Raw genomic sequence first — 17,702 nt, 5'->3', positions numbered from 1 at the left:
ATGAATAGGCAACGAAAAAGTGGAAACATGTTACATTCGACAACAAATAAAAGCCACTGAATGCTGTGGGTGTTGTGTATAGCAAGTTCACACCGCCGCAGCCAGAAACACAGACAAAAGGCACACACAAAACAGGACGAACTGCAACTCACGACTACTTTACTGTTGAACACACATACACTCTTAAATACCAGAGCAGGCACCCGTTCCCCTATGTATCTGACCTATTTTTTTTTTTTAGATAACAAAATTCCTCCTGTATGAGGGCGATAGAGGGAGCGCTGACACATTTTTCCCCTTTTTCCTCAATCAAGAATGCTTCGTATATCTCTCGATCCTGCTGTGATCGGAGATTAATTTCTATTGAAGTTTTATCAAAGGCAGGCGAGCATCCACATCTATCGCAGTGGAATGCCAAGTGGCCCGACGGTGGCATCCCTTTCAACAACGTCGCGTGCTCACGTAACCTAGTATTGATACACCTGCCCGTCTGGCCGATGTACACTCTTCCACAGGATAGCGGAATACAATAAACCACACACTGGCGGCAATCAACCCATCTGTTTTTGTGTTTGGTGTTACACACATGTCTTTTTTGTTGCTTGTTCATCTTAGGGCAAAGACTATACAACTTGCAAGGGGCTGAGATCACAACAGGAACATTATGTCTGACACCTACTTTCTTTATGTTATGTGCAAGTCCGTGAAAATAGGGAATTGACACCGGTCTACCCTCCACCCGGCTCCCACCAAGCTTCGGTAAGCCCTTACATTTCCGAACAAGGCACTCTGCCACAGAGATGAGTAGATCCTCGGGATAACCCCCAACCCGCATTTTTTCTAGCTGAGACTCGAAACTGTATGTTGACAGGACTTCTCCAAGGCAGCCCCCAGGCCTGAAGTGGCAATAGCCCTCTTAACAATCTTGGAATGCGCCGAATCGTACGGTAGTACCATCTTTTTTGATCTAGGGTGGATCTACCTTTGTGTATAGCATTCCAGTAACATGTGAAAAAAAAAAAAACATAGAGAAAGGAATAGATCCATTATAATGGAATCCCCTATCGCAATCACAAAATAAAGTTGTGTTAGATGTATCAATACCCGACTTATTAAGCATACTGGGTTTCTCTCTTTTGCACCTGATCCTCGTTTCCAATGGAAATGAAATAAAGGAATGCATGCATGCATACATACATGAATAATGCATGTACGTGCATACATACATTCATACATACCCAAGCAGCACATACTATTGGGCCAATATTGGCTGGCCATTGGCCGTACGTGGTACGTTGGTGAAGCGTGTGAAATACCCAATTCAGTACGTCGTTACATCCAACAAATTCCCGCAGATGATACACATTGTTCGAAACACTCAACGTACGTGGCAATCCCATTGTAACATTCACTAGAACTCGACAACTCAACTTTCGACTTTCTGGAAGCAGCCGCGATCTTGCTTCGCGATGCCAATGCCACTCGGTGGCACCGGCTGACAGCGACCGTGGTCGTTTGAGCGAAATCATGCATCCTCCAACTAATGCGCATGCGCGACAGTCGGATCGGACGTTTCATACAGGCTAAAATGTTGCTAGTTCCTCTAATGATAACGGAATTGCTGCAGGTTACTGAAAGCAGTGTCAGTTGCTCTGGCGTATGTCCGTCACCGTCACGAAAGTGTTTCTCTCCTTTGTACTCTCGGAGCGGGCTTCAAATTTTTGGTTTATATAGTGTTGCGATGACAATGAAGGCTTCTGAAGGAGGAAGTTTGGCATTCGTAGTTCCATGGGACTGCCTGTGTTTTTCAGCAAGACGGGCGTAGCACCCGTTCGTTATTGGGGCAATGCAATGTTGTTTTTGTAATTGTGTGCACCGTGGATCAATGAGATCTGCAGAAATGAAAAAGCAAAAAGAAGAGAGGAGTAATATCAGTGGTGGATATTAAACCAGATAATGTTTTATTATTACACGGACTCCTCGTTGGCGTTATCACAGAAATATTCGCAATATTGGCGCAAAATGCTTGCCAATATGGGCAGCCCATATGGGTCCAATATTGGCGTGCTGCTTCGGTACAAACATACATACATATCCACCAGTAGAAGTGAGATTACGTATTTCGTCTTTCTTTTAGTTTTTTTTTCTCTAGATCTTCTAATTGATCAACGTTGCACCGCGTTGCAAAAACAAAACTACCTCACCCTAAAAACAGGAATAGTGCCCGGGTAGACGTATGGCCAACAGTAGGATGGGCCAATTTTCCGCATTTTCAGTCAATATGGGGTGCACATGGGCAATATGGGGCCCAAATTGCCGACATTCCCCCCTTATTAGTTAAAACTTTGCAATATGGGACCATATTGCTGACATTTTCCCCATCACTGGCTCAAACTTGGCAACAGGTGTCCGATATTGCCACGTTTGAACCAATACGGGGATAATCCTTGTAACACGGGTCTCATGTAGGACCCGTATCGCCAACGCCCAGCCAATATGGGCCCACTATTGTGTGCTGCGTGGGTTGATTCCTCCCAACTCAGCCATGGTGGTCCTTCCCAACACAGTATAGCATTCCGAAGGGCGTTGACGGTCATGCCTCGAGCTAAAGAGTTAGCGGGGATTTCCTGTCAAGCACAGCAGCGCCACTGCTCCGAATTCGTTGTTGGCTGAATTGCTTTAGCTCGATTACACACGAGTCTTCCACGTTGCTGCTGGCTTCTTTGAGGCAGGCTGAAGTACAGAGCGTTTGGTGTGCCCAACGTGACTGATTGCCTCGTGAATATTTGACCACGCAAGCTTTATGGTATCCAGCAGGCGATTCCAAGTCAATCGCAGACTCTTGAGATATCATCATGCGCGAGTTCTTGGGGCATATTGACCTTCACCGGCGCTTCACCCCCGGCTGAGCCTCGCTGTTACATATTCTGTAATGCATAGTGCCCTTCGAGCATTCACTAAACATCATTGATCGATTCTACAAGCGTATGACGTCATGCATAAAGTGACAAACATATAACGTGAGCGTGACAAACATATAACGTGAGCCAGTGGGTGGACTCGATACCAACTACCGATGCTGATAGTGATCGAGTCGGAACTATCACGGCGATGTTGCAACGACGCAAACGCGCGCGGAAGGTAGTGTCTGGTAACGCGAGGAGAGTCAGGTGAGAAGGACGACAGCCGGCAAAAAGCCTCACCCTGGTGCGACATGTGGCTCCCGCCTAGTATCACAGGGTTGGGGTCATACAATCTGTTCAGTGGAGCTCCTGCCGCTGCCAGTGCTTCCTACGAGGAGTCGCCTCAAGGCCGTGAAGAATATTTAATATCCCCGTACATGATACAGTATGATGAACTATGCTACAGCATGATATGTCCTCTCAGTACCGTTGCGGTACTGCCTCAGTAGTAAAGCATCCGGCTCGCAATCTGAATGGCGTAGATTCGAATCCTAGACGGTGACAAGCCCACGTTTCCGAGGTTCTTTATTCCAAGAGATTACGGATGCGCTTGTGTGACAGTCAGGGAAAACTCGAATGTTCTTAAGCAGCACAGTGAAGCGGAAATTTTAGTTCATAGGTAATAATGCCTTCTCACCCCAGCGATGTGGTGTACACCACGTAATGCACGAGAAAATATGTATTTCTGTTCTGACCGTCTGTCCGCATGCAAAGGAAGCACGAATAATATTTTGTGCGCAGCCAACAGATGGTGCTACCGATTTCCACTCGGTCACACAGCGAGGGTCCGAGTGAGTCTGAATACAGCGTGACAGCAATACCCTGCAGAAGAGCCACTAGGCTGTGAATGTATCAGGAAAGATGTTCATATTGGGGTACCCGTCGACCTGTATCAATTTTTGTTGTGACTGCAGTGAGCCGGTACGGGTGTATCCCGTTTGAAACCATTAAAAATAATATTCCGAAAATAAACGCGTAAGTACCCACTGTTCAAAATATGCTTTCCAGGATAAACTCTTAAAAATCAACGCACAAAATTAATCGCCGAAATATCCCCGTCCAAATAAAAACGCTAAGGAATCTACGGTTAATAATATATCGTTAAAGGTACTGTAAAGCAGTAGACAAGCATGATATGCCGGTGATGTGACTGGAGGCTTTGTTGCTTCTAAATACCATATGCGGAACCATACGACCGACAACGCGCTATAAATATTTTTAATTTGCCATGAAAGATGCGGCGTAGTGGAGCGGTGCGACGCCTGGTGTCAAACAACCCCCTGTACAGCGGGCAACACTGAAAATTGGTATTACACACTATGACATCGGAACATCGTTATTTTAGTAACCGTATTATTAGTTTTCCTGTTTACCTATGCATTCTGAAACCCCTGTTAACAGTTTAACCTGTTAACCCCTGTTTTTGCGAAATAACCCAGTGCTGGCCGATGTTCGATGGGGGGGCTCTCCCTACTTCTCTGCTGCGCCTGCGCGCTCCTTTTGTTCGCGGCCTCTTTGGAACGAACAAACTCTCTCTGTGAACGTCTGTGAACAAACAAGTCCCGACACTGTCTGGCTTCTTGAACGTCTGACACATTTTTTTTTTTTCAACGGCTCAGCATTTCATTTCAGTTCGCTTATCCGTTTATCCTCAGATGTGGATCGTTGTGTGGATTGCAGGGGCGGATTTTATGGTGGATTGTGGTGGATTGTTATGTCGGGCCCAGTGTTATACGCATGCAATGTGGTTGCCGCCGTATGTGTCAGAAGTACGGATTCATTTCGAATACCTAGTGCAGTGTTGCCCGTAATCTTTAATTGTAATTTTCTAATTAACTGCACCGTCGATTGGAATGAAACTTGCACAGTTTTGTCCTGGTGGCATGGACTATCGAATAGCCACGCTAAATGACATTTGATCGGTGCTGCTTTACAGTACCTTTAAAAATAAATCGTTTCAGAATCCCCCAAATCCACCCCAAAGTTGCTAGCGTCATGTGGTGTGGCCCAAATCAAGGTGAACTGGAATCAAGGGGCTTAAAACTAACCTCACAGGAGCAAACTAGCCTAAACTATTCCAAACTAACCGAAACCAAATTAAACTAATCTAACATAACCTGATCTAACCCAGCGCAAAGTGGGGAGACACCCAAAATCCACAATTAAAAATAAACCGCTTAAAAATACACAGTTAAAAATAAATCGGGAAGAATAAGCCGGTTAAAATAACCGCCTAAATATCACCGGTTAACAATACACCATTAAAAATAAACTGTTTCAAAATCCCCCATAATCTAGCACGGCGGCGGATTAATACGGGACTGTACAGCTACGCAGGGGATAGGTATGATGTCTACATCGTATTGGCACGGGATTGGGAAGTGATACAGGTTTGGCACCGGCTGTGCTGTCTCAGGTTTTCACTCGTTTTTCCGAAGACTTTCCAGACTGAAGTTGGCACAGCTCCCCCGAAGTCAGCCCAGCACACATCCTAACCCCCCGTGTCTCCCACTCCTTCCTGCTGTCCTTTCTCTCCATCTGTCCACATCTGTATGTCGCTCATCGCCACAATTGCTTCACAGCGCTAACACTGAACTTAAAAGAAAAACTCTGCTTATAAGCGCACAGTCTGGTTGCGTGGCTAGCCCACTGGTTGTGGAATGCATATGGATGCCTCTATTTAGTGTTTTCGGGTGCTTCTAATCACAATACGTCATTCTCCGTTCTCCACTGACACCAAAAACTTGTTAAATAAGACATATCAATCCACATAAACTGTTTATTTTGCAACAGGGGTCACCGTTGGATGATAGTATCACAAGGTAGACAAAGTTATTCCCATGCGCAAGAGGGAGACACAGATTTGTACATCAAGGAAATGAGATCTTTTATTACCATTGTACGCCATGCAGTATTGCAGCGAGAAACAAATATTTTGATTTCGGGGGGGGGGGGATCACTGTCGAGCATTATTTGTGTACAGTTTATTTTAATGTAAGGGCAAACAACACCACTTTCTGCAACACTTTGCTTCAAATTATGCATCATTCCCTAAAACATCTGACTGGGCTTGTTGGCGATTATTTACTTTACATAGCTGCTAGACATCCAATGACAGGTTTTATCTTTATGGATGCTTCACCTCAAACGTGAGATAGTCTCCGAAGAACAGCATAGAGTTTGTGGGAGAGTTATACAATTAATTAGGTATTCTGCTCATTTTTACACAGACAGAAGATTATCATGATTTCTTTAAATTGCTCTTGATCACACTAAAAGGCGATAAGTGTAATGTCAAAAAACAATGACAGAATAAATCTGGTATGTTACCTTAAGGGAGAAAATTTATCGGCCTTTTAATGTAGCAGTGATTGGTTCTCAGTAAACCCTTGCCAAGACAAAGAGAGATTTTCACGAAAAAAGGCTCCCAAGAGATGGATATTTTGGCGATGTTGCGGGAGTTTCCATTATATTTCGTTCCAGACAGTCATTCCCTCTTGTGTGAGAGTCAATATTTTGAGTGCTTTCTGCTTATTTACTGTTGGTTTCCTTTGAACCACATAGCTAAGCAGGCAACTCAATCATTTTCCCTTGTGATAAACTAAGTAAGTGATAAGCCACAGTATCTCCACCTGTGGCATAGCCATAGGGGGGCTAGGGGCCACGAGCCCCCCATACCTGCCACAGACCAACTCAGGCAAATCGAGCAGATCAGAGGTGAAAAAATATATGGGTGGGGGTGAGGACCAGTGCGACGATCGCGAAAGTTCTTGCAGTTCATGGCGTCTAGCTATAAGCAGCACTGTTGAATGGTTTTCAAAGTAAGAGGTTTTCAAAATACTTCCAAACTCGTGGCACCGCCTCATTGGTCATGACAGTCTAATCGTATTGCGAACGTCCAAATCATTTATTTTCGTTTTTTTTTCATCTGCATTTTGCGGTGTGTACGAGTATGCTTGTGTTGTCGCACCCAAGATCAGCAGGAGGGATGAGGGGAAGTGGGGCAAGTTTTCCTATCAAGCCTCCCCTAGCTTGGAGGTCTGGCTATGCCACTGATCTCCTCCGAGGTTATAAGAAGAAAGTGTTGTCACAGGAAATGTTTGTTTGATGAGCAACGAAAGGTTCTTCTAAAACACGTTTTTAATTGGTTGTCACATCTGAGGTTATCGTGAGAAACAAAAAATCGAAAAGATTTAGTGGGAGGTGATGTCGAGGCTGTTGGCCAGACCAGTGGACAGGTTTACCTGGTGCTTTACATAGCACAGTAGTAGTAAATGGTCATGCCGAGGCAAAAGCGTGGCGAGTTACAGGCTCGTTTATTGACTGTAGTAGGCGGTTTACATACAAAGGATACCCATACACAAAAGTACAAGTGAAAATATATTTATTAAAGTCAATAGTGTCGCGAATTATGTTATGACTGTGTGAAGGAGGAAACCCCAGCCAAAAAACCTCAAGCAGAAGAAACACAATACAATACACGTGACAAAGATTATACTTATTTTATGTACGATGCTATAGCATTGAAGGGGTATCACACATCATACACAATATTTTTTTATTAATGATAATCATACAAGTTTTCAATGAATCAGAACTAAAATGGGGTAGCACATCTTAATCAAAGAGGATGTTTTTAATCAATACAATCACAATCGAAATTACAAGTTTTATTATAAAAAGCCTAACATTGTTATACGTGAGCACCATAGTGGAGTTTTAATTACAAACGCCCTCAAATGTTTTGCAACTCCACCAACTTTTTTTTCCTGTGTACCACTGTTACAATGTACCTGCACCCCTACCTCGGTGCAACTCTCCTCCGCCACCAAGAGCTTACCGTTCTGAATAAAATCCTCGAGCGCAGGCAGAAGCCATTATACTATCAACATGAAGGGGTACTTACGCAGTGCCGCGATGGTACAAAAAAATCCATTATTGAGTCATGTCAAAACGAGGTGCCAATTTCACACAAACTGAGATATCGCTACTGCTGGATCTTATAAGTAAATATAGGAATATGTTAGAGAATAAAAAAAAAATAAAAAAAAGCTCTGATAGATGTACCTAACTTCAAGCACAACAGCTAATATTGCAATATGGCATAATTAATCAGATTCTTATGAAGTGATCGATAGAGTTGGCGGAGGGCCTTTGTTTACCTTCGGACATATTTCAACCTGGGCCGACTTCTCTCACGATTTTTTCCAGCGCGAGGTGGGTGGTGCGCGGGTGAGGGGCTGTCCGAATGCATACCACGCATGCATACCGAATGCATGGGCTGCGCGTGCCCTTATCGTTCTGTATTTTTTTTCATCTGCACTCTTAAAAATGAACTTCACCGCATAGTACGTTCCTAGCCAGCCATCATCTGGAATAATATCGTTATCCCGTTTTCAACAAATCAGGGCAGATAACGATATCATTGGAGATGATGGTAGGCTAGGAACATGCTATGCGGTGAAGTGCATTTTTAAGAGTGTGCGCCGACTTCTTTGCCGATTTTTCCGCCTCTTCCGGCGACTTCGTTCACATTTTTTTCAGGCGGTGCGTGAGTGGTTTACACACAAATACGGGCATGCACACTGGCATACCAACCAGGCGATGATACCGTCACACCTGGGCCGACTTCTTTGGAAAATTTTTCTGCCTGGGCTGACTTCTTTCATAATTTTTTTTGCTACAACAGCGGTGCGGTAGGCGGTTTACACGCAAGTAGGGGCATGCACACTGACAACCGCACCAAGCGATGGTTTCGTCACACCTGGGTCGACTTCATTCGTAATTTTTTTCCAATACAACAGCTGCGCGGTGGACGGCTCACATGCACGTATAGTTATACAAAAGATAGCCATACACAAAAGTACAAGATGAAATAAATTAAAGCCAATAATGGCAGGAATTATGTTGTGACTGCGTCAAGAAGAAAAACCCAACCAAAAACATGAAATGGAAGAAACACAACACACATAATAAAGAATATGGGAAGGTAGTTGGAAGGAAAACGAAAAAGAAAGCAGAAGAAACGCAATACATATAATAAAGAATATGGGAAGCTAATTAAATATTCCAACATGACACAATATAATCAATTTCTTATGACGTGAATAGCACACATAGAAGGAAATAATGAGAAACACGATCAACAGCAAATAGAGTACCAAACCTATGCATCCTCCAACTCGTAAAAAGGAGATATGTACAGGAAAATAATTGAAAAAATAATCTATAAAAACGAGAAGCATGACGAATTTAATGCAGCGACTAGCACAGAGCTAACGCTGAATAGCAGAGAAACACTTTGAATGGCGCATCATCCACGCGTAAACAATAGATACATGCAAGGAAATAATGAGAAACACGATCAACTAATACAGAACCAAAACAATGCACCATCCAACACGTAAACGAGTGGTACACAAAAGAAAAATAATTGAAAAACAATCTATGAAAACGATAAACATGCACGCACTTAACACTGAATAGCAGAGAAACACTCTAAACGGCGCATCTGCCAACGTGTAAACAGCAGACACATGCAGGAAAATAATATCGAAACAAACTATCAACCAAGAAACATTGCAAATTTAATAAATTGAAATGGAAATAATCTATCTTTTGAGCTATTATAAAATCATCCTTGTCAGTCAGCGGCTTGGTTGACTAGCGCCAACATTGCATCTGATGTTTCTTTAGAACTATCTCGCCGGACCATTCCTGTCCTACCACCTGCGGAACGGGATCCTCGTGGCACCCAATCTTGTTCAAGTTCTTCAGTTCAAGGTTGCAGCGGCAGCACTGTGAAGCCCCGGAAGGTTTTATAAGCGTACCGTGCCTGTGACTAACGGCAGTCAGCGGCTTGGTTGACTAGCGCTAACATTGCATCTGATGTTTCTTTAGAACTATCTCGCCGGACCATTCCTGTCCTATCACCTGCGGAACGGGATCCTCGTGGCACCCAATCTTGTTCAAGTTCTTCAGTTCAAGGTTGCAGCGGCAGCACTGTGAAGCCCCAGAAGGTTTTATAAGCGTACCGTGCCTGTGACTCACTGCAGTCAGCGGCTTGGTTGACTAGCGCTAACATTGCATCTGATGTTTCTTTAGAACTATCTCGCCGGATCATTCCTGTCCTATCACCTGCGGAACGGGATCCTCGTGGCACCCAATCTTGTTCAAGTTCTTCAGTTCAAGGTTGCAGCGGCAGCACTGTGAAGCCCCGGAAGGTTTTATAAGCGTACCGTGCCTGTGACTAACTGCAGTCAGCGGCTTGGTTGACTAGCGCTAACATTGCATCTGATGTTTCTTTAGAACTATCTCGCCGGACCATTCCTGTCCTATCACCTGCGGAACGGGATCCTCGTGGCACCCAATCTTGTTCAAGTTCTTCAGTTCAAGGTTGCAGCGGCAGCACTGTGAAGCCCCGGAAGGTTTTATAAGCGTACCGTGCCTGTGACTAACTGCAGTCAGCGGCTTGGTTGACTAGCGCTAACATTGCATCTGATGTTTCTTTAGAACTATCTCGCCGGACCATTCCTGTCCTATCACCTGCGGAACGGGATCCTCGTGGCACCCAATCTTGTTCAAGTTCTTCAGTTCAAGGTTGCAGCGGCAGCACTGTGAAGCCCCGGAAGGTTTTATAAGCGTACCGTGCCTGTGACTAACTGCAGTCAGCGGCTTGGTTGACTAGCGCTAACATTGCGTCTGATGTTTCTTTAGAACTATCTCGCCGGACCATTCCTGTCCTATCACCTGCTGAACGGGATCCTCGTGGCACCCAATCTTGTTCAAGTTCTTCAGTTCAAGGTTGCAGCGGCAGCACTGTGAAGCCCCAGAAGGTTTTATAAGCGTACCGTGCCTGTGACTAACTGCAGTCAGCGGCTTGGTTGACTAGCGCTAACATTGCATCTGATGTTTCTTTAGAACTATCTCGCCGGACCATTCCTGTCCTATCACCTGCGGAACGGGATCCTTGTGGCACCCAATCTTGTTCAAGTTCTTCAGTTCAAGGTTGCAGCGGCAGCACTGTGAAGCCCCGGAAGGTTTTATAAGCGTACCGTGCCTGTGACTAACTGCAGTCAGCGGCTTGGTTGACTAGCGCTAACATTGCATCTGATGTTTCTTTAGAACTATCTTGCCGGACCATTCCTGTCCTATCACCTGCGGAACGGGATCCTCGTGGCACCCAATCTTGTTCAAGTTCTTCAGTTCAAGGTTGCAGCGGCAGCACTGTGAAGTCCCGGAAGGTTTTATAAGCGTACCGTGCCTGTGACTAACTGCAGTCAGCGGCTTGGTTGACTAGCGCTAACATTGCATCTGATGTTTCTTTAGAACTATCTCGCCGGACCATTCCTGTCCTATCACCTGCGGAACGGGATCCTCGTGGCACCCAATCTTGTTCAAGTTCTTTAGTTCAAGGTTGCAGCGGCAGCACTGTGAAGCCCCGGAAGGTTTTATAAGCGTACCGTGCCTGTGACTAACGGCAGTCAGCGGCTTGGTTGACTAGCGCTAACATTGCATCTGATGTTTCTTTAGAACTATCTCGCCGGACCATTCCTGTCCTATCACCTGCTGAACGGGATCCTCGTGGCACCCAATCTTGTTCAAGTTCTTCAGTTCAAGGTTGCAGCGGCAGCACTGTGAAGCCCCAGAAGGTTTTATAAGCGTACCGTGCCTGTGACTAACTGCAGTCAGCGGCTTGGTTGACTAGCGCTAACATTGCATCTGATGTTTCTTTAGAACTATCTCGCCGGACCATTCCTGTCCTATCACCTGCGGAACGGGATCCTCGTAGCACCCAATCTTGTTCAAGTTCTTCAGTTCAAGGTTGCAGCGGCAGCACTGTGAAGCCCCGGAAGGTTTTATAAGCGTACCGTGCCTGTGACTAACGGCAGTCAGCGGCTTGGTTGACTAGCGCTAACATTGCATCTGATGTTTCTTTAGAACTATCTCGCCGGACCATTCCTGTCCTATCACCTGCTGAACGGGATCCTCGTGGCACCCAATCTTGTTCAAGTTCTTCAGTTCAAGGTTGCAGCGGCAGCACTGCGAAGCCCCAGAAGGTTTTATAAGCGTACCGTGCCTGTGACTAACTGCAGTCAGCGGCTTGGTTGACTAGCGCTAACATTGCATCTGATGTTTCTTTAGAACTATCTCGCCGGACCATTCCTGTCCTATCACCTGCTGAACGGGATCCTCGTGGCACCCAATCTTGTTCAAGTTCTTCAGTTCAAGGTTGCAGCGGCAGCACTGTGAAGCCCCGGAAGGTTTTATAAGCGTACTGTGCCTATGACTAACTGCAGTCAGCGGCTTGGTTGACTAGTGCTAACATTGCATCTGATGTTTCTTTAGGTAAGGCGCACTATATTACTCACTGTGCGATACAACTGATTGTGCCGCTGACTGCACCATGAGTGATTGCATCTGTTGTAATAAGACTTTGCCTCGTGATGGTTATTTCTTGAGCTGTTCGAATTGTAAATACGAATTTCACCTCACATCACAATGTTCTGGAGTGACTGAAAAAAACATTCCGGTCTATGAGTGTTTTAAAGCGCCAAGAATGGATATGTCGCACCTGTCGAACTCATGATGCCCGGTCTGGTGATGTGGTTTCAGGGTCGCAACCCAGTACGGCGTCTTCATCGGGTACGGGAGACATAAAAGATAGTATTGATAAACTAATGTGCGAATTATTGTCAGTGAAAGCAACTGTGAACCAGATACCATTACTAAGCCAGAAGGTTGAAGGCCTTGCAGCCCTCAAACCAGTGGTTGAATCACTGTTGCCTATTAAGGACGCGATCGATGAACTCAAAAATTCTATCACTTTCGTCTCGAATATGTACGATGAAGTTCGCGCTAACGTCAACAAAAATGCGGATGACATAAATGAAACAACTAAGAGAGTGACTGTGCTTGAATATACGGTGGAAAAGCAAGCTGAAGAAATACAGAAACTACTAACATTACAGAACGATAGTGAGCAGCACAATCGTAATCTCAACCTAGAGCTTCACGGGATACCCGTACAGGAGGGCGAAAACCTCAGAGACATTGTTCGGAACATAGCTAGTAAAGCTAGCATATCTGATTTTAAGCCTAAAGCTGTGCAACACATTCACCGTCTACCTGTGAAAGGTGGCAAGATACCGCCTATATTGGTTAGGTTTACTTCGTTGGAAGCCAGGAACGCTCTGTTGCAGAAGCGCAAGATGATAAGAATGCTTTCAGAAAATAGAGATTTGCCTGATAACCTGTACGTGAACGAAAACTTAACAGGTTTCAACAGAGACCTGTTATGGAAGGCAAAGCAACGTGCGAAGAACAAGCATACAGGTTCGTGTGGACAAAGAACGGAAAAATTTATGTCAGGAAGGTTGAAAGGGATCCAGTGTTGCGTATCACAGGCCACAAAGACCTCGCTAAAATTGTCTAATCCGTCATGAACACTTGCTTTGTATTGCCAAACTTTGATGCCTTGTTGGAGTTAGTAAACCCACCTAATCTTCGTACTTCCTTTGGTGTCGTCCATATCAACATCAGAAGCATGCGCAGACACTGGTGTCAATTACAAACAATTATTAGCAAATTGCAAGATTGCATTGACGTGTTTGCTATCTCTGAAATAAACATAACCTCGCTGGAAGGGTTTTCATGCTCAGATAGCCCCTGTTTCAGCCAATGAAATGGAATGTACCGTGTTAAATGTCACTGGAAATAACACCTCGTTGACTGTGCTTTCTGTTTATCGTCCCCCTAAGAGTAATGACACGCTGTTCCTTGATGAGCTAAAACATATTCTTTCTAAGTCTCTGTCCACGGACATTTGTATGATTGTAGACCTTAACGTAGACGTTATGAAAAGCACCAACCGTGTTGTATGCGACTACCTTGATATCCTTGCAGAGTTTGGTATGAATGCATTGATACAACAACCGACTCGTGTAGAGCCGTTACGTGACCATATTGTTTCCGCGTGCTTGGATCATGTAAATGTAAGATGCCGTCATGGCTCTGCATGGGGTGGAGTTGTTGAAGAAAAGCTGTCTGACCACTACCTTACTTTCGGTTTTTTGTGCAATCAAGGCCAGGCCGATGCCAGTTGCTCAACAATCGCTCAAGTTATTGATACTGACTTATTTGATAGACAACTCGCACAACAAGACTGGTCGGATGAATTCATGCATCGCACGCACCACGAGATGTATAACATCCTCGTAGGAAAGTTTACGATGTGCTACGAGAAAGCCAAGCGCCCTGTTAGATTTATTAAACGAAAGGTGGATCATCACTGGCTTGACAATGATATTCTGTCTCTAATCAAACAGAAAGAAATTTGTTGGCAGCGATGTCGTAGACACCCAAGTGATACTGAATTAAAAAAAAAACAAATTTCGTGCACTGAGGAATAGGGTAACGGCACTTATTAGACTGGCAAGAGGTGCTTATTACCAAAATAAATTCAATAGCGCTAAAGGGAACATCAAAGAAACCTGGCGTGTAATTAACCACTTACGTTGTCATTATGCGGAGCGTAGCATTGATCAGCACCTGACCAACAGTTTTGATACTGTACACAACTTGGCTGACAGGTTTAGCGCACATTTCGCTAATATTCCAACACAGCCATGTTCAGGTAGAGACACTAGACTGGCCTCACCTAATAAAAACTCATGTGGATTTCCTGATATGAAGGAAGACGACCTGCTTCTCATTGTTAGTAACTTATCCAACACTAGGGCCCCTGGCTGTGATGGGATCCGTAGTATCGATGTCAAAAGGAATATTCACGTTATGAAACATATCATTGTATCTATTTTAAACGGTATTTTTTCAACTGGCGAGGTGCCTGCGATGCTTAAAAGATCACTCATTAGACCAGTCTTTAAAAAGGGAAAGCGCGATGATGTGGCTAATTATAGACCAATATCTATAGTCCCAGTCCTGGCCCTGATAATGGAAAAATATGTGTACTCTGTCATGAACAATTTTGCTAACCGGTTTAATCTCATATCTGATAGTTAGTTTGGCTTTATTGAGGGACGAGGCACCTTGGCCCTATTGGAAGACTTCAGTGATTTTCTATACAACGCGTTAGAAAAAAAGCAGTTTGCTGTAGCCTTGTCTCTTGATCTTTCTAGGGCTTTTAACACCATACACCTTGATATATTGTTGTCAGTGTTATATGACCATGGATACAGAGGTCGTATTTATCACTGGTTGGTAAATTTTCTAAATAACCGCACTCAGATTGTCTCTGTTTGCGGTAACATGAGTGATGTTGTCGACGTAAAAATGGGTGTCCCGCAAGGTTTCGTCCTTGCGGGACTCTTGCGGGACTCTCTCTCTCCTACGGGATTCTTGTGGACTCTGTATATCGGGTCACCAGCCTTTGAAGTATGCACAAACAATGAAGTATTTGGGTTTGTACTTCGACTCCGATATGACATGGAGCACACAAGCTTCGCATGTGTGCAACAAACTAAGACAAATTTCCTGTTTATTATTTTCTTTGAGATATGTGTCTCCCCTCAGAGTTCGCAGAACTATTCTTGATGCCCTAGGTTACAGCGTACTCCGCTATGGCATTACCCTTTTTGGCCATTGTAGTGAAACTTGGAAGACCAGAATGAATGGGATCTTGAGGAGTTGCTTAAAGAGTGTAGACTACAAAAATTCAGCTACAAACGTCTCTTACGACCTATTCCGACGTCTTGGTTTCCCCTCATTCTTTAACCTTTTTAAATACGTTGTCACTTTAAAACATTTTTGGGACCCCTCATATAGGACCCCGGTTAGCGAATGCTGCCCTTCTAGACACAGGCGGGTTAACTTTGTTGTGCCATTTTCACATACAAAATATGGATTCTGTCGCAGGCAATGCTACGTACCTCGTATCTTCAATGAACTCCCTGTTGACATTTTCTGTTTGGAGTCTAAGTACAAACTAAAAAAAGCCCTACGGAAACTTTATCATAGGATGTAGTTCTTCTATATGTTCGTATATTGTCAAACTGTATGCTGCTGATTGCCTCAGGCCCAGTGCCACAAGCCTTTCCGCTTAGACGGGCCTGTTTTGTTATATATCTATTTTGCTTTCTTGAATAAAAATTATTATTATTATTATTATTATTAATATTGTAAGCTAATCTAGTCGAACAATATACAATTTTCATCCCACTCAAGCGCTATAAACATTACCTTCTTTCCTTCTTTCCTCCAAAGTGAAATATCCTTAGGACCGTAATGCAAATAGATGTTAGTATTATTCGATTCTCAAAAACACAATAAGAATTATATCAAAACAATCAATAGCAAGCAAAAAATCTGGGAATAGACGTCAATATCGGTGCAAACTGGTCTTAGATAAACATTATCTAAGAAGAACGAAAGCGAAAGAAGCAAGCGAGAAATATCATCTGCGGAAACAATACTCAATCAAAAAGAGAAACGCTGCATTTAATGTATTTCAGATCGGACACAACTATCATGCATATATTATTCTTAACTCACAAAATATCAATCGAGTGAACATCTGAAGCAAAGATAGAAAGTCAAGTTTATTCAGTGATAGAAACAATGCTAATTCGAAAACGGGAAACAAATTTAATAACATCATTTTTATAAGTTTGCAACAGTAATTTCTACACGCAGAAGCCACAAACAAACAACTCCTCTGAAATGCAAATTATTGTAAAAGCTTTCTTTAGCGGAAAGGAACGCACACATCTCAAAAATACATTCCCATCTAGTAGAATATTTTTATAAATATCAATCGAGTGATCACCTGAAACAAAGTCATAGCAGTAATTAATTTAGGCAAACATTTTCCTAACCACGCAGCCCAAATACATCCCAGAAACACGTCTTTTTCATTCAACCCACTAGCGGATCCGGAGTGAGGGAGGGAAAGCCGCTAGGCCGTAAAGTTCCCATACACTTTCGTTAAGGTTACGCCAGCAGGGAGTAGGGGAATTCTACAATGGCATTCGTACACAATCTATAGTTGAAAATCATAAACTCGCTCCTGCAAGTCAAGTTAGGGAAGGGGGTTTTCTCTAGCGCTGTCTTGTACGTAGAATCATGAAAGCGCACGTTTTTCTTACTCATTACATCTTTTTGTAAATTGATTTTCGTAATTCTCACGGCAGGTGGATATTAATAACATTCTAAACCTGATAACATAATAAGTTTTTAATTAATAAATGAGCACCGATATGGCTTAAGTAAGTGTAGAAGCACGCCACAAAACAGAAAAAAATGAAGTTTCAGCGAAGAGATGGATGGATTTTGTACTCGTTACCATAGGTCAATGGAGGACATGATAAAAAGCTGCTTTGAAAAAGAAGAGCAACGAAATGATTCTATCATCACAGCATTCCAATACGTCTTAGACATGGTCGGATTCGGAGATATGGTACAAAGATATGGAATTGAAGGTGCAAGAACTTGTATGCCGAATGTACAATAGTTACAAAAATATTTGCACGTCAACAACGGAAGGGCCACTGGGATTGATGGTGGAGTTTTTCAGGTTTGCTAACGAATAATTGAAATATACTAGACCAGATGAAATTGTAATCATTGCAATGGGCATTGCATTAATCAAGAAAGCAATCAGATCAAATTATCATATACAAGCAGTCTGTATCGCGCGATTCATTACGGATTTGTTGAAATTACACCTAACAATTGAAATGGAAAGTACATAAAATATTATCACGTGATATGTTCCACTAC

Source organism: Ornithodoros turicata, chromosome 1, assembly GCF_037126465.1.
Source record: "Ornithodoros turicata isolate Travis chromosome 1, ASM3712646v1, whole genome shotgun sequence".
NCBI classification, from domain to species: domain Eukaryota; kingdom Metazoa; phylum Arthropoda; class Arachnida; order Ixodida; family Argasidae; genus Ornithodoros; species Ornithodoros turicata.
This window is presented reverse-complemented; position numbering follows the sequence as displayed.